General features: G+C 45.4%; 1 protein-coding gene across 1 annotated transcript in view; it reads left to right on the forward strand.

Moving 5' to 3' along the window:
- fbxl17 (F-box and leucine-rich repeat protein 17) overlaps positions 1–22478 on the forward strand; it is a 193454-nt gene that overhangs the window by 40492 nt on the left and 130484 nt on the right. The window lies entirely within an intron of this gene.

The following is a 22478-nucleotide window of genomic DNA, read 5'->3' on the forward strand; positions in this document are numbered from 1 at the left end:
CCTCACCTTCATGAAGGACGAAAGGTTGTCAGTCTTTGTTGATTGGGCCACGGACAAGAACTTATGCCATTGTTAATGGTCAATGTCATTTTCATTTTCATTTCAATTGGTGGGCAGTATTTGGAGTGTGTTGCGAAACACTCAAACAGCGAGACTTTACCAGCAATCCTCTTAATGCTTAAAGCGGTGGCCATGTGCGTCCCTCTCCTCCTCCTCCCTCCGCTTTTCAAACTCTTCTCCGTCCCCCTCGGAGTAATTGATTTGGGGATGCAGTTTTGCACGGGGAATAAAGGGAATAACACAGCGTCTGGTCTCACGCTTTTAATCTCGCCTCCATTTCACTTCCTCTTCATGTCTGTAATTTGGTTGATGTTGAAAAGAAGAAGAAAAGACTTCTCTGAATCCATCGAGGCACCCTCCTTTGCTCTTTGCAGAAGCAGGGACTTGAATGGCGTCTTATCTGTTTGCTCATTAGTCTTTGTTCTGGTTTGTTTTGGTGCATGCTTTCAGGAATGCAGCACGGTATCCCGACTCACCTTTTGGATTTTCTCTTTCTACGCCCATCCATAACTCCCCTCTCTCCTCCTTCGGTCTGCTGTTTTCACTTTGTTCCGTTCCTGCTTCTCTTCCTCCTCCGCCATCATTCATCCTCCTGCTCCAGCATTGGAAGTTGAGAGTGATATGAAAAAGAGTTGAGAGGGAAAGGCTGCACTCTGTTGCCACGTTAAAGTTTAATGTCACCCATTGGTGACGTATACAGCCGTCTCAATATTAATACAGTAGCCCCATTACAAAGGTGATGAGGTGCTACGGAGAAGTGTACATTTTACACGTGATTCCTCTGAGTTTTTATTTATTTTCTTTGCTGCCTCTGTCTTCTACATTTTCAATCTTGCCTCCCATCAGTTTCTTGTTGCGTTTTGATATTTTCAGCGTTAACGCACGATTGTTTCTCACGCTTCAGCAAGATTCAACAACAGCCTCTATATTTGATCTTCTTTTTATTTCATAAAGTGGTCTTTTAGCGACATGCATCCCAGCAGAAGCACACAATCAGACGCATTTCCACCTTTATGCTAAAATAGTCTGGACACTAGGCTGCAGCTACACAGCAGCCCACCTCCCGCAACACACACACACACACGCACACACGCACTCGTAACCAAAAAGGCCTTTCCAGGCTGTTTCAAGTTCTATTTGCACATTCGCCTCAAAATGGGTGGAAAATGGAGGGAGCTGGCGCCAAATAGGCCGTTTGCCAAATCACCGAAAAAACCCCAAATGGTCTCCATTAAAGTTTCCGGGCTCTTGGCAGAGGGAGGCCACAGTGTTTGGAGGTCATTTTTAAAAGCCCTGTGGAAATACCCTCCTTTCAGCCATCTCGGGCCATCACTCTGTGTGTGTGTGTGTGTGTGTGTGTGTGTGTTCGTGTGTGTGTAAGTGACCGAGTTCAGGCTTTATTAGGCTTCAGTGGTGTTTGGACAGCCGGAAGAGCAGTACTAATAGGACAGAATGATGCAGAGATGGACAGAAAGCCCCCTTGGAGTTCTTGGAGCTCATTTTCTCCCCCTCCCTCACCCTCACCCTCTCACTCTGTTCAATCACTCACTCATTTCTCCCCGCTCTCTCCTCGTCTTGCCGCTCTTTTCCTCATCAGCATCGCTCCGCTTTCTCAGCCTTGGCTGTCACACGGGCTCGGTGTTGCTCCCCTAATTTTCCCCATCCCTTTATTCCTTCTACTCGCCCCTTTTCCCAGAAGCACTTTGAGTCAGCGGGGGGAAGCTTTTAGCCACTGATTACTCTCACACGGTAATTTCTCCTTGTTTTGCTTTCCGGTTCTTGAGAAAACTTTTCTTTCTGTCTCTCCTGTGTCCTTTTTTTACTTCTGCTCTCTGTTCCTCTCCTTCATCCAGTTTAAAAACTACCAGGATATTACAATATGCAATGTCAAACTGTGCACACACGCTCAATAAATGTCCGATGGTCAGTTTAGTGTGTAACATTCTGCGTTAAATGTGCTGGACAACTTGTGGCTCCAGCCACAGAGCAACATGGGATTAAGGATAATTTCAACCGGTCCGTTTCCCAGAGTGCCAAGGCTCCCTCATGAAATCCTTATATATATATATATATTTATTTATACATTTTACTTTTTTGGGTAACCTGTAGCTGGAGGACTCAATCATGTCCTACATTTTGCCTATATGTTCTACAAGGTGAAACAGGAAAAAAATCTTTATTTTTACGATGAGCTTAAATTTATCTACGTGCTCAAGTTAAAGAATAAAAACCACATCACAACAATCACTCCAGTTAATGTCTATATAAAAACCCAACAAATACTACTAATACCACTGGCCTATTTTCTGGTGCAGACCGGCGGTCATTGCTGAAAAAGAAAGAGAAAAAGCTGTTTTATTTTTCAGACTCTTCCTCGATTCGCGCGTCCCGTCGACTGTAGGTTGACTCCCTCTCTTCTCCCCTAACAGCACATCTTCCTCTGTGGTTTGGTAGCTCTCACGGCGGACGAGGAGAAACTTATTGCTGCGGTGTAAAAATAGTGAACCTCTACGACCCAAAGCCCTGGCTCGATAAAGATGATATTATCTTTAGCTGGAGAGATTATGTAGAACACACTAAAGGCAAATGAATGCTGCGTCTCAGACGTGTGCTGAGGCGGCCGTCAGACAATAACACGCGGGGGCGGTGTAGAACTTTATTCTAACGAGTTTCACAATTAACGCTTTAAAGTGTGAAATGTGTCAATTTTAGCTCACGAAGGGGGTTAATAATAATAATAATAAGTGTTATGTGGTGCATGACAGGGATCTTCTAGTCTAAGAATAAACATTTAGGAAGATATGGAATATTGAGGATTTAGTGAGGTGTTTATTTTTTCAATCCAGTATAGTTTGTGTGTTTATTAATAATAATTCAAAAATGATGTATCTCCTCTTGCAACTACTTAAGTCATTTTTGTTACACTTTATATTTAGGGTTTTATAAATTCCCTCCTCTTAAAATCAGCTGGAGTAAATGAGAGCCACAGTGTCTGGTGGTGAAGACATGTCTTCTGTGTTAGAAGTGTTTCTGTTAATAACATGTAATAACCTAAAAGGAATTAACGGACAAAACCCAGGGCTTCCTTTTAACATGCCGTTAATATTCACTGTTCCCGCTCTGCACTGTGATCCTGGCCCCGCCATGGACCCGCATATTTCCCAGGTCACTAGTCCGGCCACTCTTTGCTCCATTTGTCTTCCATCTAGTTTTTGCATTTCCTCTCTCTGTCTCTATGTCTCTCTGCCTTTCTAGCTGTTTTTTGTCTCTTCCTCTCATCTGTCTCTCTTTATCTTCCCTAACCCGCCCGTGTTTCTCTCTCTGTTCTCTATAACAATATAGCAAACTACAATTTGCTCTAACGGCAATAAAGACGGATAAAAACACGAGTGAACCCCCCCCCCCCCCCCCCCCCAACATCACGGACTGTTACCTGACAATCTGCTCAGCAGAGATGTGATTGTTGAAGCTACTTGAGCAGAAGTAACACTAAAAGGCTTTTAATCTGTATGAAACCCTCCCTTTCTCATTTGTAAAAGAAAATTGAACATCCATTATGAGAGAACAGGGTGTCGAGAATGCTCATGAGGGGTTACTGTGTGAGGTGCGCCTTGTGTTAACCATGTGCATTTTTGCATGTGCGTGTGTGTGTGTGTGTGTGTGTGTGTGTCACGAAAGGCTTTTTGAGTTCTGCTTTGCTCTCAGCGATGTCTGTAATTAGCAGTAAAAACCCCAGCGATATGGCCAGGGCTGCTTTTCAAGGTTATTCCTTCGGTCGGCTAAACTCCAGGAGTCTCTCCGCTCCACTAACTCCCGTGCTCGGCGGTCTGAATAAAGTCGCTTTTAGCTTAATTCTCCCCAGATTGATTGCTGGTGTTATTAGTTTAGTGTTAATATTTGAATCGCCTGTCATTCAGATGGAATTCTGGTGCACGTGCAGATGTTGCGTCCTCGCCTTCCGACTCTCAGTGACCTGCGACCTCCATATTCCCTCGGCCAAATCACCACAACCACGCTTTCTGTTTCATTCATCAAATATTCATCCCATCGGGAGAATTAATAATTCATTATTACAATTCAGAATCAGACATCAGACAATCACCATGAAATAATCATTTTCCATTTGCTCACGACACATTGATAATTCATATTTTCACCTCACCCTCTCCTCTCATTTCCCTCTTTTTCCTCTTTTTCTTTTTTCCATCCCTCTGATCAGCCCGACACCTGGTGAGGGACCGAGGCTGTGTCACTGTCTGTCCTGTTACCATGGTGATTTGGAGGTTAGGAGCCCCAGAAGGGCCCCTAATAAGGAGGAAACAGGGTGTGAAATTAAGGTTGTAGGACAAATATAGCATCTGTTTATTAAGCAAGGCTGTGACGATGTCGGTTTAATGTAAATTGATGGGAAAAAAAAAAACACAGCAGGTGGTTTGTACACTAGTTTTCTTTCTCAGGTCGATAAAACTTGAGATTGAATGTTTTGTCCTCACTCACAGTATGTCGCAGTTTTCTCTCAACAATGTTCAAAAAGACATTCCACATTTCTCACGTGTGAGTTGGTTTTCTCCCAAAGCAACCGTGAGAGAGAACGGAGTCCAGATAAGCCGCGGTGACGTCCTCCTCACTATTCTCATTAGTGACCAGTCTGGTGTTTGATGTCGCGGGTCAAAGATTTCATCCCTTGTTGTAACAACACTCCTCAGGACGCTGCCAGGCGTCAGTGTCTCGCTGGGCACATTGGTGGACGGCTGAATGTAAACATCTGTATCAGTGTCGCGCTTCATTGGGCTTCCCAGGCTCCCCCTCCGGCTGAAAACCCACCGCAGGAATCTGTTCCCCTTCTTTGTACTGATGGGACCTTTTTTAAAAGCCTTTTTACATCATTTCTGCATTCTTTCTCTTCTTGATTATTTATTCTATATATATATATTTTTTTTGCTCATCCTGTTGTTGGCCCCTTATCGTGACGCTATCAGTTAAAGTTTACTACACCTCTTATTAAAGGTCCAATGTGTTAATCTTGATTCAAGCTCGCCTCATCCGAGTGTCTGCACGGCCAAAGTGTCGCCACACCACCAGACACGGCCCTTCCTGGGGTTTCGTGTGTGTGTGTGTGTGTGTGTGTGTGTGTGTGTGTGTGTGTGTGTGTGTGTGTGTGTGTGTGTGTGTGTGTGTGTGTGTGTGTGTGTGTGTGTGTGTGTGTGTGTGTGTGTGTGTGTGTGTGTGTGCGTGCGTGCGTGCGTGCGTGCGTGCGTGCCTGCGTGCGTGCGTGCCCGCGTGTGTGCGGCGTGCGTGCCTGCGTGCGTGCGTGCCCGCGTGCGTGCGTGCCCGACATTTTCTCGCTATGCTGATGGAGTATAAAACGTTTCCTTGTCAGCTCATGTCCATGCGGTCGTCTTTGCGGAATGTTTAACCGATTCTTAAAACCAAGCCAGCCATTCCAAACTCCACTTTTTCGATGTTTTTTTTAAGCTAAAATTCTGTCCATATCTTACACATTGCACCTTAAAGTAACTAATATCTAACACTGGCTGTTAGCGGACTAGGATGCAATATTATCTGCCTCAAAATCAAGAGACGAGACAGAAAACGTTCTGCCAAACAAGACATCTCTGTCTCCTCTCTTCTGGTTCTTCTCAATGTTAGAACAACTACTTTACAACTTCGACAGATTGAAGCGTCAACCCCACTCAACATAACTCATATTGGTGCACCTTGATAATGATAGAAAGAAAATCAAACCCCACATGTTCCCCCATTCTTTTATTTTGCCTTCCTCTCTGCGGGCACACTCGACAAATGAAGTGCTGCTTGTCCATTTGTCAAATTTGCAGCCCAATCACATCAACCAGCGCTGATGTGATTTTAAGGTACACAAAGATTTGATCAAAATACAAAGAAAGACGGAATGAAAAGCAATCTTTATCGACTCCCTAGTATGTCATAAATCCCCAGCTTCCAATAAAGGAAAGCAACAGCAGCTTTTCTTATTAAATAGCAGATCCCGACATAAAGCAGCCCGGACAATGTCGTCTATTCAACTGTAACATCTCTCCTGCTCCGTAGACGTCTCGGTCCCAATTCTTTAATAATCAAATTTGAAGAGTCCTTATCGAAATGCGGTTTTAAATAAATAGATAAATAAATAGTTTATTATGTATAATAAAGGTGGCTTATATGATATATCATATAGATCTCTAAACAAATGTCAATATCGTTGGCCATAAACCTCCAGCACCGGTCGGGCCGTGTAATAAATCTGCTCTTCAGCATATCAATACATTTGTAAATGTCAGACAATGTCTGTGGTGTTTTGAATGTTTCACAGCAGCGGATTCAACAGATCTACACGAGTAATATGTTGATTCCGAGGAAAAGCTAATCTAAAGTGAAGGCTACCAGTGAGTGCAGCGCCCTGCCTCTGGATGTTTCGTGGTCTGCGGCGGCTGTAACGGCGGGTGGACAAGTGTGGGATTGTGAATCGGTGGCCCGCTGGAGGAGGAGGAGACTGTCTGCGGCTCGTCACTGGGTGCGCCGATTCATTTGTTCAGTCCCTGGACGCTTGTCTCCCCCCCCCCCCAGCATGCCCGTTGCTCTTTGGCTCACAAAGGGATTGCCTCGGAAAGAAACCCAACAGTTGATGAGGGAGACGGGAGAAGCAGACCACATGCGTGTGACCGTTTGATGTTTCACAACTCGTCTTGCAGTTTTTTCTGCATTAGGCTTTCTGCCCGCGCAAAAGACGAGCTCTGGCTTTATCTTCCGCAGGTGCGTGTGTGTGTGTGTGTATGTTTTTGTGTGCTTCTGCTGGTGTCGACTGTTTGAGGATGTTCACAGCAAAACGAGCAGGAGAGTGGTGGGGGGTATCAAAGTCTTAACCCCACTGAATTAATCATAACCTTCTTTTAATCCAGGCCTGCTGAGTCCCAAACACTGCCTCTTTGGTGTGTGTGTGTGTGTGTGTGTGTGAACATGTTGATACCACAATCAGCAGGGAATGCTTGTTAATAATACATCCGCAGCTCTCTACTGCATCTCTGGCCTCGTGCTATTCTCTTCTTTCTGGCCTCGAATGCTTCACTCTCTTCTTGTCTCTCTTGGTTTTTCTCCCTCCCCATTTTTCTCCCCCTCCCTTCCTCCCTCCCTCCCTCCCTCCCTGCCAGCCACCCCGCTGTCTTCTGATTTGCCTGGAAGTGGTTGTAATTGTCGATGGTCACTGCGTCTGCAACTTCAATCAACATCGATTAGACTGAGGATTATTTTCTCTCATCATTTTTTGGCTTGTAACATGTCAGGAAAAAAAAATTATAATGGGTTTTTCTTATTAGATTTACAATCATATAAAACAGTGGGGAAAGAATCTACACATTTGAGAAAGACTTGCATAGTTAATTGATTATGAAAAATGACATTGACTAATTGACAACTAATTATTGAAGCACTAATGATGAACAGTAGAGGTGCTTTTACATGGAACTGCTGCAACCCTGACAAGATACAGCGCATGGTGATTGTGTGTGTGTGTGTGTGTGTGTGTGTGTGTGTGTGTGTGTGTGTGTGTGTGTGTGTGTGTGTGTGTGTGTGTGTGAGAGAGACACTGTATGTCTTTGAGTGTGCTGCTAATGCACCAAGGACTCTCTGCGCCTCCTTTCCTGCTACCATATCACAAAGATTGCCTAAGATAGCACATCTCTGTGTCAACCCCCCCACTGAGCTGACTCTGCAGCAGGCCGTCCCATAATATCAGCTTTTTATGCATCCCTCTAATGCCGCCTGTAAATGTGCCACTCTTTTATCCTTCCCTCTGCTTTCTTTTATCATTAGAGGTCCCTAACAGGGGAAGCCTGGGAAGTAGGCTGAACAAAAAAAGGTGTTACTGTGTGCGTTTGCCCGTGTGTACATTTAATGCTCTCTCTCTCACACACTCACACGCGCTCTGGAGCTGCATTGTTGTCCTTTCGACATGATGTCATGTCATACTGTCTGTGAATCAGCTGCTCCTGGCTGAGTTTGCCACCAGCCTGCGCTATAAATGTCTTTATAAAAAGTGCATGCTATGGATTTGTTTGTTTGTTTTCAGGGTTGCTACTACTACCGCTGTTCAGGTCTTATTTTTCTGTTCCTGATCAGGTATCTATAGACATCTAATGTATAGAAATAGGGAAGTTAAAGCATTATTATTGTATTGAGGACTTTCTGAAACCTCAAGGGGAGTTTCATGGCAAAGTGTGCCTTGTTTAAACTCTGATCACTTGAATGGAATTAATATAGACACTATTAATCAAAGACCGTCTTTCCCGCTACACCGTCTAGACAGACATGAAAGTGGTATTGATATTCTCTCATAAACTTGGAATTATATGTTCTGTAAAGGAGCTCTACACAAGAGCATTTCTATTGCCTCTCAACATGGCGATGTTCTTAGCCAACGTGCAAACAGTGCTAGCAGCCAAAGTGTCCAAATTGCACCAACTTCTACAGTGCACGTCCTTAGTGTGAAGTGGATCGTATTAACATTTTTCAAGATATGCGGAGGACACACACAGAGACAGACGGAGATTCCTTGCTGAGGTAGAAAACCCTTAGGGAGCCACACTCGTATTTCCTTGCTGTTCTCCACGGACCCGGTTTTGGTTTCAGGAGATCGTGGCCGGCATAGGATTCCTCATCTCAAACACTCACATGCCAACCACAGTTGGTGCAGTGACTCGCAGAATATGTGTGTTAGAGCGTCTGCGGTGTAGTTGCTCATACTTCTGGGTGAGATGGACTGACCTTGTTGCCGTGTTGCTGTCCAGCCAAGTCCCTCACCGTCCCTCTCGTTGCTTTTCTTTCTCTATTTTTTTCATTTAAATTCCTTCCCTCGTGCTCTCTTGTGCTTCCACGCTATCGTTCTCTCCCGCTGCACCTCCGTGGCCCCCAGGGGAACGATGGTTCTCTAACAACCCTTTCAGAAAGCCTGTGGACTTGATGATTGGGCAATGTAAGTCGGAAAAACAACACAAAAGGTCAGTTTTCCATTTTCCCCACAGGTAGGGCTCAGGTCTGCCGATACCGTGGGCCTCGTTATGATGAGTTCCATTTATTATGCGAGCCATGCTGCGTATGACCTAGCTCCTGTAGAATTAGCATTGACGTGGGGAATATGGCAGTGAATAAAGGTTTAACAGTGACCCCATAGCCATCTGTGATAGTGTTGAACTAATTAGCACTGCTCTCTCTCTTTCTTTCTCTCTCTCTCACTCACTCACTCACTGTCAGTCAGTCTCACATGTACATGCGCAGAAGCACAGTGAACTCCTGTAGCTTTTAGCCATGTTAATGCGTCGAGTCCCCATTAAACTGGTGGACATTAACGGCAAGTTGAACAGTAATGGGAAAGATAATGGCCTTCTTGTCTACAGCTTATTATGTGGAAAATAAAGGGAGCGCTAAGCCATGCAGCTTCCAGAGGGGAACACATTAAGAGTCACTGCTGCCTTGTCCCTAGAAATGAATGCAAGCATAACAAATTGTCATACTAGGACTGTCTGCCGCCTTCACCTGGCTGGTCAGTTCAGGGATTCCTGCAGCATTTTTAAAGTGGAGGCATCCCGACTCACCTGAAATACAGACCACCTCACCTTTTGTGTACAATGTTTGATTTATTTAAGCTTCAAAGACAAAAAGCAGTGGCGCTACGTCACACATTTTACGTCTTTTTTTTTTTTTACTAGAATGACTCCGCACCAGCCCGAGCAGTGGCCGGGGACGTTGTGTTTTTGGGTTGTCTGTTGTCAGTTTGTTCGGCCATCCGTCCGTCCATTTGTTCCATTGGGTCCATTTTCCTGAACGTGATATCCACGCCTGGAGGGATGTCTTGACACCAGGCTGAAGTTAGTTTGATACTCACCAAATGACCTCTTGTTTTAGTCTGCATCAACTTCTTACTTAAAAGTATTGACCACCAGCTGGACCTGGTCAATGTGATGGCAGAATGTGCCATAGTAATGATAAAGTATTTGTTTTGTGTCAATCTGTAAAATCTGTGTGATTCCCTAAACGCAGATTAAAAAGAAAAGTCTGTTTCCAGTCAGAACTCGACAAGAATAAATGGCCACAAGACATCAGCGTTTTCTTTACATTCCGGTTTCAGTGGAAGACACTTTGTTAGAGGCTGCCTCACTTATAAAATGTATGGGGGGAAAAGCCTGTCCGCGCTCCCCCTCGCTCTTCATTTGGATCATACCTCCGTCTCTCTGACAGCAGATATCTGACCCTGTCACTACTCGTACCATCAGCATGAATAATGCCGCGTGAATGAGCTCTGCACAGAGCGCTTACATGTAACAGCCTTCTAATTTCCCCGCCGTGGGCGCTGTCACCCACCCGGCCCGTCATCTGCGTCACAGAACGCCCCGGGATGCTCTCGCGTCTGTGGCTGCGTGTGCACCTCCAGAGTATTTAGGATGTCATCCGTCCCCCACAAAACACCTCTGGCTCTAATCATAAAGCCCTAGCGGGCAGAGGCTGCATGTCCGGAGGCCATGAGGGCAGAGGAGGCCACTGCCCTCAGGCCAGCCCCGGGCCTTTCTGGCCTACCATGACACTGACAAGGTGGAGGGAATGATGTATGGAGGTTTGCTGCATGAGCACTGTGGATACAAAGAAGCCTTGGGTACTCTACTAGGGAGAGTCTTACAAACTGAGCTACGTTCAGCTGTAATGATTGTCTTCTTTGCAAATACTTTTAGTCAAATGGATTGAACCACGATTTAGAAAATATCTCTAATGAATAGATTTAATGCTAATAACCAGTGATGAAAAGCGTTAAATGCGAAGGAGTGACCTTCTCTCTACACAGCAGGCACACTCGATAACTGGAAGAGAAGTTAGCAGACCAAGTTGCACCACGAGTGGTAACACGAAGAAAGAAAGAGAGAAGTGGAAAAGCCCGTTACTGGGTGTTCAGAACTAATGATCCTGCTCAACAATGTGCTGGATTGTGTTTCGATAAAACCTGCCAATTGAAACGGGGGCGGTTGAGAGACTGATCTCTGGAATCAATAAAAGCCCACTCCTACACACCATTTTTGTCAGAATTCAAATTATGGAAATTAGCGTTCACTCACAATTGCCGTACAGTTTACAGTGCTCCTTCTTGATGAGGTGATTTTCTTCAGGGAGTTAACGGCGTCACCTCGGCACTGGAGCAACTTGGTGCTTTTTTTTTTTTTTTTTTTTACATGAATTGAAGGAACCTCGGCTCTAGTTTCTGCTGTACTTTCCTGAATATTTTGTTCAATAGAGAAACCGAGCTTCCTTAATCTGGTGAGTAAGAGTAACTTGTTGCTGCTTGAGGAGCCTGATGTCTTGGTCATGTGTGTGCTCAACTGGGTTTTGAGTAATTAAGCGTCGAGGAGTGAAAAGTCAGGTGGTTATACATGAGAGCAGAGGTGGGACATTAGAAATTAAAGGGGATAAAGTAATGGGAGGTTGTCTTGATCAAACTGTCCCTAGAGAACCCACAGCAAGGCCGTGTTGAGATTAAAGAGTAGGATCGAGATTAAACATGTCATACACAAGGGCCCCACGGCTTGGTCTTTTCATAGTTGCGTATTTTTTTCTTTACAAATTCTCGCACACACACACACACCACTGGGAGCTTTGTCATATTTGCTGAATAGCTTATTTTGCGAGGATTAACATCAAAGATCCGCCAACAAGATCAATGTCAACTCAGAGAAACTCAAAGGTTCTGAGAACCGATGTAGAGAGAGAGAGAGAGAGTTTGCTAGCCGTGTGATTCTCTCAGCTGTTGCCAGCTCCCGCTCCATACCTTCAGTGTAATTGTTCGATAAGAAGAAGAGGCAGCGGCTCCCTCCACAGACTGCTGAACAGAACAATCCAATAGCCAAAGCTGTGACGCCAGGCATCGATGGGTTCGCCACCACCGCAGCCCCCGACATTCGGTTCCAGGTCCGTGGTCAGATTGGCCTCTTTAGGGCCCATTTTTCATCATTAGCATGAGACGTAAAACTGATCTCTAAGTAAAGCTCAAAGTGTTAAAAAGTCAATTTCAGGCCCACCCTGATAGATTGTTCTGCCGCAGTTACCATGGGAACGGTGACGGGTCAGGGGGCTCAGAGTGAGAGACCACCAACGAGCCCCCTGGTCATGAAGACCGCTGACTCTTTGAGGAGGGCGAACTTCACTGAAGTATGTGGTGTACGTGCATGTACCACAGAGTGCACGTTATGATCCGTTAGGTCCTGCTGTGAGAACTTCTTGTCAGATGAAGTACTCTGATAGAAACAGCGATACTATGGCATCTACATTTCCAGTTTTCTGATCGGATTGTATATGTTGTGTATGTAATATAGTAAAAATGATGGTTGTGATAGGTGCTGAAATACAGATGAACGTGACTGTGGTAAGGATAAGGATGAGGCGACATCATTTTGCCGTTGTTACTGATAATTGGATGGTGAAACTAAATCCGGCAGATTGGTAACTACAGCAGAGTCCAAGCAGGCTGAAGCCAGAAGTCTATTCCCTCGGTCGGTGCAACATTCGTAGACTTGCTAAAGCAAAACTTTCTCTCAGGCAGACGGTCGGAAACTTGGATGATATTGGAATCGACGATGTAAATCAAATGGGAAAAATAACTTGGCTTTATAAGTGACTCTCTGGAAGAGTTTATTTTTTAAAATCAGTGTTTCTCGACTCAGGGCCTTCATCAGCTGTTTAACTACGTGTCCTAAACGCTGCAGATTTCTGTCTCTCTCTTTTGTTGGTGTTTTTCACTTCTGCAACAGATTGTCATCTTGTACACAGTTTGTTGTTGTCCAGAAAATGTCAATCCTTATAGTACACTTAACGTCCACTATAGTACACTAAAAAACACAAATTCAACATCTTCAAATGGAAGTGCCACCTTGTACTGTTGACGGGTGTAATCAACATGCTTGTGTGTGTCTGTGCTTGTGTGTGTGTGTGTATATGTGTGTTCTGCTGTTTAGAAACACCAGCTGAAGGGCAAGTTGGAGAATTGATGGCTTGCTATAGGCAGAGTGAATGGGCTTAGAAGCAGTATTTCCAATAATGCGTTTTCCCTGGCTCCCCTGAAAGAGGGCGCGTAGAATAGAAAGTTGTTTGTTTCTATTATGAAACGGTGTCTTTTGTGGTTGTTTTGCAAAACCGTTATCGACTTCAACTTGTTTGTACTTCTTTTAAATGCCGAATCTCGCTGTACTGCTCCTTCTGCTGGACTTTTTGCTTTCAGAGATGTTTTTTCTTTCTTTCTAACAACTGGGACCGTCAAAGCAACAGAACTGGCGTGCGCTTTTATCGCTCTACAGCGCTCACCCGCCTGAGGCCTCTCTCACCACCGTAAAAGCACAGAGCCATAGAACTAATATGGTAAGTTGACATTGAGGATGAGCCCTTCAGTGAATATGTGCTTGGGAAAAAGAACATACTGGGATTTGAAAGCTCCAGAGAGGCGTTGAAGGGCTCTGACAATGTGGCGTAATAACAGTTACCGCTTTGCATTCAAAGGAGTCAAATGTGACTTTTCCGGCTTCCTCCGCAGTAGCTTCTGATTTCTGTCCGACACGCAACAAAGAACTATTGATACGTTGCTCGGGAACGGAGCACTCAGGGATCCGAAGCCTCCAGAGAACCGTGGGGAGGGTTTTCACAATGTGGCGTAATGACTTTTGCATTTAAAGGCGTAAAGTATGTCTCTTGGCTTCCTCTGCAGCGGCTCCTGATTTCTGTGTGACACGCCACAAAGCGTTATTGATCCTTAGGGAAAACGGGCCGAGAACAAAACCTCTTCTTCATCTGGAGGAAAGTGCGATGTCGTGGGGTCTCCGGAAGACGACACTCAACCCCCCCTGCCCACACACAGTCTCATGTGCAATTACACGTGCACCGAGGCCACGTCGCGGCGAGAGAGAGCGAGCGGGGCGCAGCTCTTCGGGGGGAACTGAGGGCTTAAGCCGCTGAATAAATGACAGGTAATTTTCAGTTGGGGGAGCGTTCGAGCGATCAATCACTTTTGGCGATCACCCACGCGGGCCTCGGTCCTCCCCTGGCATCGTCGAGGCCGACGACAACGAGACAAGATAGCTCGACAAGGCAGCGAAGTGCGTGCTGTGTATACGTGGAGATGGCCCATTAATTGATTTCCATTAAATAAACGCATAAAATGCTGCGTTTTGTTCAGGCATTGGAGTCATTGGGGCTAAGTAGGCAGCAGTTACTGTTTTTGAGATATGTGAAAAAGGACCGGGCAAGTTTTTCATGGATTTCTTTCTTTTTTTTGTGTGTCTGAGATGGCCACAGCTGGAGAAAAGTGGATCTATTGATCCTGGGAGTTTCATTTTTCAAACACAGTCATCTTTCAGAGGCAGCTTCGATTTTTGAAAAATATACAGTGTGCTTTTCACATTATTTCATGGCTTTTTTTTCTTTTTGTCACAGTGGAGGTATGTGAAGAATCGCCGGGTAGATGGCAGGAGGTGAAAGTGAATGACCGTAGTCTCCCTCAGCCTGGCTCGTGCTCAAGAACAAGTTTCAAAGTTTGAGCATTTTCTAAGCAGGAAATGGTAAACATGTGTTGACTCCAGCTTCTCAACTGTAAAGATCTCAATGATATTATTGACATACATGATAGTTAAGAGAAAAAAGAGCATCCCGATGGACAAATAGACCGAGCAATTAATCAACTAATCAAGAAATGAATTGGCAGATTAATCGATGAAGAAAACAACAATAGGCTGCAGCCACATGCAAATTAAAACGCTGTCTTTTAAAATGCACTTGCCTGAGAAAATAACAGTTTTTACAAAGCCCCACTTGAGTCCTCGACATCGCTACGTACCAGCTATTTGCCTCGCCTCTGGCTTGCCCTCAGTTTGCCGATTTTCCGTGTAAATAGTGTGCGATCGTGGCCTTTTACTTGCTTTGTTTTTACACATTGGCCCTCTGACCGCGCTCTGCTTTCTCCTACAATTTCCAGCAAAAAACAAAAAAAAAAGGAGCCGGACAAAGGTTAAAAAGAAGATGCTGAGAGACAAATGGAGAGAGTGACAGATGTGTCGGTTGCTTACACTAAAACCCCGGAGACTCTCGTCGTTTTAACAAGCAAGATGCACAGACTGCCCGCAGCGTGGCCTCCTGGGTCGTCGAGTGGTAAGGGAGTGGTTATGTCATCGCTGGCAGTTGTGGCCCCCGTGTTGCCCGGCCAGCAGGTCACGGTAACGCCACACACACATTCAGACCCCTGCTGGTGGTTAAAGGTCTGCTTGGTGGGAGCACTTGACAGCACACACACACACACACACACACACACACACACACACACACACACACACACACACACACACACACACACACACACACACACTACTGGCTATCTCTCTGTTGTGACCTCCACATACAGAAGTGCCCCGGTGGGCGGGAGCGGCTCGTCCTGTCTTAAACTAAAGTGTGAGTGCAAACAAGAATAGCTTCTGACCGTTTTCTAAAGTTCACCATTTAAACCGTCTTCCTCTGAGGGGTTTCATAATCGTCCGCCCCAACATTTAAAAAAAAAAAAAAAAACTTTAGACATGAATGTAGCACAATTATATTATGATACCAACGCGCTGAAGCACCCTCAGAACTTTACGCTTCATTAAATCGAAATGAATTCCCGGGGACGCTGTTTCATTTACTTTGAAGACTTGATGGAGACAGAAGAAGCTCTAATACGTTTTCGGAGGATTTCCTGCAGTGAAGCGACTTCTTATGCAAAGCCGCTGGATGGGCCGCGAAGACGGATCGTTAATAGAAAGCGTCGCAGTGTATTCAGTAATCATTATTAATCTGTGTGTCGGCGGATTCTTTCTCGGCTCGGCCCGCTGTTCATAAAGCTCGGTTAATTAGACTGATTGATTAGATGCTGGTGATTCAGAGCTCTCATCGCGGCTCCCCATCCCGTCAGGCCTCTAATAAGATCAGATTGCTCTCATCACACACACACACACACACACACACACACACACACACAAACAAACACAAACGCACACCCACGGCTTGTTTGGCCCGTCACTCCACCCTCTCCATCTTCCCCCACCGCCTGTCTGTCACATGCATATTCAGACAGGATTTACCGGCGTGAGAGAGGCAGCCAAGCTTGCCAAAGCAATACACTGAAGACTGGAAGTTACATTATGTTAACATGAAAAGATTGCAAATCTCTCATTCTCTCCTCTCCCCTCTTCCTCTCCCATCTTCCCCCCCCCCCCTCTCTCTTTCTCCTTCTCCTTTGTCCCTCTCCGTGATCCATCCCGCGTTCCTGTCTCATCACGTCTCATAAATATGACGAGTCCCCCTGTTTTGGCCAAGAAAAGCATCGCGCTGGATCGCCGGAGAAGGGCAGCGTCACATCTGTCTAGACTGAACTCGTGCGGCCTCGCTTTCCCGCAGATTCAAATGTGAATCGGCTTCGCCGAAGCTCTTGTTTCGGTCGTGCCTGCGATGCCTTTCTGATCAATGCGCGTGCGCTTGTAGCTGCGGGCGAACTGCCCCGCACTTAGAGCACAGTGCCTGCTCATCAGCACAGAGACAGCACAGTAAAGAGACTCTCCCTCGCTGTAGTAAAACTTTATGACTTTCCGTGTTGCCTTTGTCTCCAGGCATCGGATATTACAGAGGATGATAAGTATTCATTTAGATTTTTTGCCAGATCACCAGTCCTTAGCGTCAATACAGCCCATCTGAGCTCTTTAAAAAGAGACAAAGTTTTGTGTGTGTGTGTGTGTGTGCGCACAACTTTACGAGTGTGCATTTAAGTTTGTGTGTGCGTGTGTTTTAAGGCTGTGATGAACCCACTGCAGTATCACCCCTAAGAGAGTATTTATGGGGGAAAATGATTACCTCGGAAAGAACAGAACTTTGATGAAAATCGTCTCACTTCAATTTGCACCTCGCAGGCCTGCAGTCGGCGTCCTTGTTTATGGGTAATACTGGAAATCTGTGAGATTGCACTTATTGGAAATCTGTGAAATTGCACCGTGTGATTCAGTCAGTGAGAGCTTTCATAAAGACATTATGATATTCCGTGGCCTGATTCTAAGCATCTGTGAGGTAGTACTGGATGCAACTTTGTTTCCAACGGGTCCAAGCACTTAGGTGGTGTTGCGAAGGGAAGTTCTTTTATTTCTTCTTCTTAGATTGTAAGGTTTCTTCATCAGCACACCCTCTCAGTCATTTGAATGGGCTGTGTTACCGCAATGGAGATGCTGACGCAGGGGGTTCTGGGTAAAATAAAATTGCAGGATCGTCCGGCAAAATACAAAAACAGACAAAGATCTTCGATGACATTTGCAGTCTACACTTGAGCTGCTCTTGGCTGCATCCTCTCCTCGGTCCGGATGACAACATGTTTCCATGTTGCTGAACATTTGGTAAATCCTTGAAGCTTAGCAACTCAATGACGCTGCCTACTCTTGTTTGACTGACAAATGGCTGCTGGCAACCAGTACAATGTAACTCAGGGGAGTGCCTTCTGGATGTGGTACATTTCTCAACGGTCACCCATCAGCCACAGCTGGATGGGAGGTCTAACGAGGATCGACTGGCTCCGGTCGGCAATGACAGGAAAAAGTTCTGCAGGGTTTTACTTTTTTTGGAGGGGGAGTTGGGGGCTAGAAAGTGTATTTGTGTGTATGTGTGTGTGCGTGTGTGTATGCGATTGTGTATCAGAGTTTCAAACGTAGACAAATTACCGTGTGCCTGCCCTCCACACACTCCCTGCCATCTTGCTCGCTGATGAAACCGGCTTCACCTGAAAGTAAGTGTGTGTGTGTGTGTGTGTGTGTGTGTGTGTGTGTGTGTGTGCGTGTGTGTGTGCGTGTGTGTGTGTGTGTGTGTGTGTGTGTGTGTGTGTGTGTGTGTGTGTGTGTGTGTGTGTGTGTGTGTGTGTGTGTGTGTGTGTGTGAGGGAGGGCCGAATAAGCACAAAGAAGGGAATTAAAGAAAGAAAGAACACAAATTAATGATGTGAGGGGAGGGTGTGCGGGTTGTTTTTGTTGGTGAGAATCGGATGGTTTCAAAGGAAGGGAGGGGCGTAGCACTTCAGTCGGGGGGAGAACTATCGAACAAGGTGGACGGCGCTCTGCTCCGCTCTCCCTCCGTCTATGTCTCTTTCGCCCGAGTCAAACGAGTCGTATGATAGACGATATTGACAAGCTTAAATGCCCTTATTGGATGAGATGTGGCCCCTGGGTGCTGCCCCAGCGTTTTGTAAGAACACGCCGCCAGACAAAAAACCACACACTCACATACAGCATTACCCCATTCTGCTACCACAGCACTCTCAACAATTACCTTCCAGCTCTTTAAGACACACACACACACACACACACACACACACACACACACACACACACACACACACACACACACACACACACACACACACACACACACACACACACACACACATACACACACACAAAGGCTATCTTTATGACTGCAGCATTTCCACCATTCCAGCCCACTTTTCTTATTTTTTTTCCCCCCTGCTTTCCTTACCTCCTTCACCCAGAGACCATTAAACCAGATCCCTTCTAAAAGGCTTTAAGGCCTCTCTTGGCTAGCCACTTCTTCTCCAAAGCCCTGCCATGTCTCTTTTTGTGTTTTTAAATCAAAGTCCATGAAAGGTTGAGGGAGGCGGGGAGCAAAGAGAAATTTGGGACGGGTTTTTTGGTGTTTGTGGGTTGGAGACAAATCTTAGTTACAAACTCATGTGGCCTCATTCGCACTCGCACACGCACGCACACACACACACACACACACACACACACACACACACACACACACACACACACACACACACACACACACACACACACACAAACTTAATCTGATACGGTACATGCCCTCCTGGCCTGTTCTGCTCTGGTGGAATTTTATTTTTTCTCTCCTCTGTCTCCCCTCTCACCTGCTGAGAGTTACTGTAGATGTGTAACCTGCTCCTCTGCTTTCGCACACAAGTGACTACACACACACAACTGCAACTACACACTCTTGTAACACAAACACCAGTATGAAAGACAGTCTGGGGGTGGCCTCTGCTGTGATTCGTTGGCTTCTTTCACAGACGGTTCTGATTTAAGGATCACGGCGGTGCGTAGCTTTTTGATTGTGCTGGTAGTCAACCCGAAAATGCTTTCCTTGATGGTTTTTTGGCAGAGGCCATGATGGGGGGGGGGGGGTGCTTTGGCCAGCACACCTGCCAGCTGCTCAGCTCAGACTGGTCCTTCTGGAGGCTAATTTATTTATTTTTTCTTCCAAGTTTCAGACTCAAAAATACAACTCCGCTGTACTCTTCCTCCCGTCTCCACCCGGCCCAGCAGATCAGGTTCCATATGCATCAGTGTCTCCGAGCGAGAGCGCTGACTCACCTTCAGTTAATCTTTTCTGACTGCAGGGAGTTGTGCGGTGGGTCCAAACCTGAGGCGTAGAATTCTAAGGTGCATCCCGTTATTGATTGCTCTGAAAAAAAGTGGTCTGTACAAAGCTCGCTAGTACAGTGATGCTTCAACTGGCACACACTGCTGTGTCCAGGAGGAACAGTTCTGTTTTGGGTGAGAAGTTTTATTGCTTTGTGTAAAAGGCTTAAAGAACAGTTGGAAGGAGGAAGGATACTGCTCAACTATGCACAGCTCCCTCGCAACCTGCTCCCCCCCCCCCCCCCAACATCTCCACTGCTGCTAAAAACAATAACTTATACTGTGCAGGATGCCTTTGTGTACAGCCGTACCGGCTGCTCTGTGAGGGCACAGCTAAGTGCTAACATGCTCACAGGGACAATGCCAGCATGCTAATGTGTAGCTGATATGTTTACCATGCTCACCAGTTTATTTGAGCATAAGTGCCTTAAAATTCTCTCTAATGGCCGTCAGGGGGCGACTCCTCTGTTTACAAAAAGAAGTCAGATTGTATAGAAGTCTATGAGAAGATGACTCTACTTCTCTCTTGATTTATTACCTCAGTAAACATTGTGAACATGACTTTATGGTCTCAATCTCTAGTTTCAACTCTTCTTCAATACAGCATGATGTTCATTTATTAAATGATGGTCCCATTTAGAGCAAATAGATGATAAAGAAGGGTATGCTTTAGGGCGGGGCTACCTTGTGATTGACGGGTTAGTACCGGGGCGTTGTCTGATCTTGGAGTTTTAACCCTGTGACAGTTCTTTTTTTATTAGTTCATGAAAGTTAATGGTAACATTTTGGGAGCCTTATTCAGCGTTCGTTTTGTACTCGGCTTCACCCTCTTGTGCCACTTCTGGTTCCAAAAAACAAATATGGCGACGGCCAAAATGCCAAGCTCAAGGCTTCGAAACCCTGCAAAACGTCGAGGTGGCTACGTCCACTTCTTAAATACGGTCTACGGTCTTTACCAAAGTGTAAGGCCGACCAACCAACATTGCCACCCATAAAGCTGGGCATCGCTACAAAGTTAAAAGCATCAATGCCCTCCTTTTTTGTCTGTCAATTGAAGTTGTGTTTTTCAGTTAGAAACAGAAGACTAATACTTACCTAGAGACTTTTTCGACAGCATTACATTCAGTCGATGGTACAACTATTCATTTACAGACCTCCTTCTCTAACAACTTGTTCTTTGCTAAATTACACCCCAAAATGTATTACCGCTGCCTCACCTGTGACTGCAGGGGCCTCCGCAGTCACACTCCTGTATGAACCATGTTGCACTTTAAAAGCACTTTGTCTTCTTTCTGATAAGGTGAGAAACATACCTCTGAGCTTCACCAGAGTTATAGGAGGTGTTTTACCCAGATAAGCCATGCTGCATGTGGCTTGGTAAAAGACGAATGGACACCTTGTTCTTTCCTTCCTGTGACTTCTCTTTCCTCTGGCTGTCTCTCTGGGTTTTCCATCTTCCTCTGCCTCGACTCGGTAACCTTTAAGGTAGACCCGAACGGGGGAGGAAGCCAGTGAGGGAGAGAGCGAGGTGTATGAGCAAGTGTAGTAATCAGTAATGGAGCAAGGCTTACAAATAGTAGTGTAATCAGTGTTACTATAGGTTGGGGCGTCAAATGGATCTATGAGCACGCCAGTGCTCGGGCTGAACAGAAGTGAGGCAGGGACAATGGCTCCGGCTGTCTGGTCACAGTGTGACGTCCACTAGCAGTGCGCATCTAAACCCTGCAAAACATTTCAACTCTAAAAGGGCTAAGCTAAAGCATAGCGCAACGACACAGAGGTGCACTCATCACCCCGGAACCAAAAAGTACACGGACGAGCATATCGGTCGTAAAGGAATGCTCAACAGTGTAATTAATCATCTTTTTTAAAGGGCAGCACAGTTGCTCAGGAGGTTTGTAAACCGTCCTGCATTATGAACATTAAGAATCCTCCTTTTGCATCGGAAACAGAAGAGGGAATCAGGAAGCTGCAAAGCTTTTCCCTGCTGTTCCCTTCACTCGATTCTTATTGATCTGAAGAGTTGTCGATGACATTTCTAGGAGTTGATGGCAAGTCCACCAACGGATACGTAATAGCAAATTCAAGACGTTGAGTTTCCTTCAGCTCTACAGACGTGTTTTTTTGTGTTTCCTTTGCCTTTTTGTAACGCCGCGTTTCCTGGGCTCCGTTCCACTCGACTCACTTTTGGTTCCAGGTCCGTTTCCTTATGCCGTGTTTCTACTGCAGATGTAGGCGGGACTCTCAGCCGATCGGCTACCAGGCGCTATCCACAACTTTTGTTAATGGAAACAAGAAAATAGCTGTTCTAATGTTTAATGAACTGAACAGAACTGGACTACTTGGTGGCAACGCGGCTTAAGTGTGCCTGAGAAAACAACAGATTACACCTAAATAGTTTCTGATTCATTTGAATTACCTTAATGGTACATTGTAACTTACAGTATGCCTCCTTCTCAAGCCCTAGTCTTCTTGAGCCGTCTTGTATTTAAACGTTCATAATGTCTCTCCTCATCCTCATCCAAGTTCAGGCATTCTTTTCATTGACTTTTCAAAACATGTCAGACTTAGATTTCAGTGCACTCTGACAGCCTTTTAAAAATATTTTTAAGTTCATGAGGAAAAGTTAGTGTTTTGTATGCATCCGTCACTAGTTGATGTGCGTTTCGCATGTATTCAAATGCATTTTCTTGTGAATTTCAGAAAGAAACATTGAAGACTTTGACAGGGAAGCCTTGAAAAAGTGATTGTTTTGTTCTCTAGCATTCGTTGATGTTTGTTTTTCTTCATTTCCCCGATTAATCACAGCTTACAGTCAATTCTCTCTCTTCTGTCTCTCTCTTGTTCGCATCTTGTTTTGTCAGTGATTGACGAAAAGTTTGAGGAAGCCTTCAGTAGAAGCCTTCAGAGAGGACAAACAATCTCCCAC

Source organism: Pholis gunnellus (genome assembly GCF_910591455.1).
Source record: "Pholis gunnellus genome assembly, chromosome: 6".
In the NCBI taxonomy this organism is placed as follows: domain Eukaryota; kingdom Metazoa; phylum Chordata; class Actinopteri; order Perciformes; family Pholidae; genus Pholis; species Pholis gunnellus.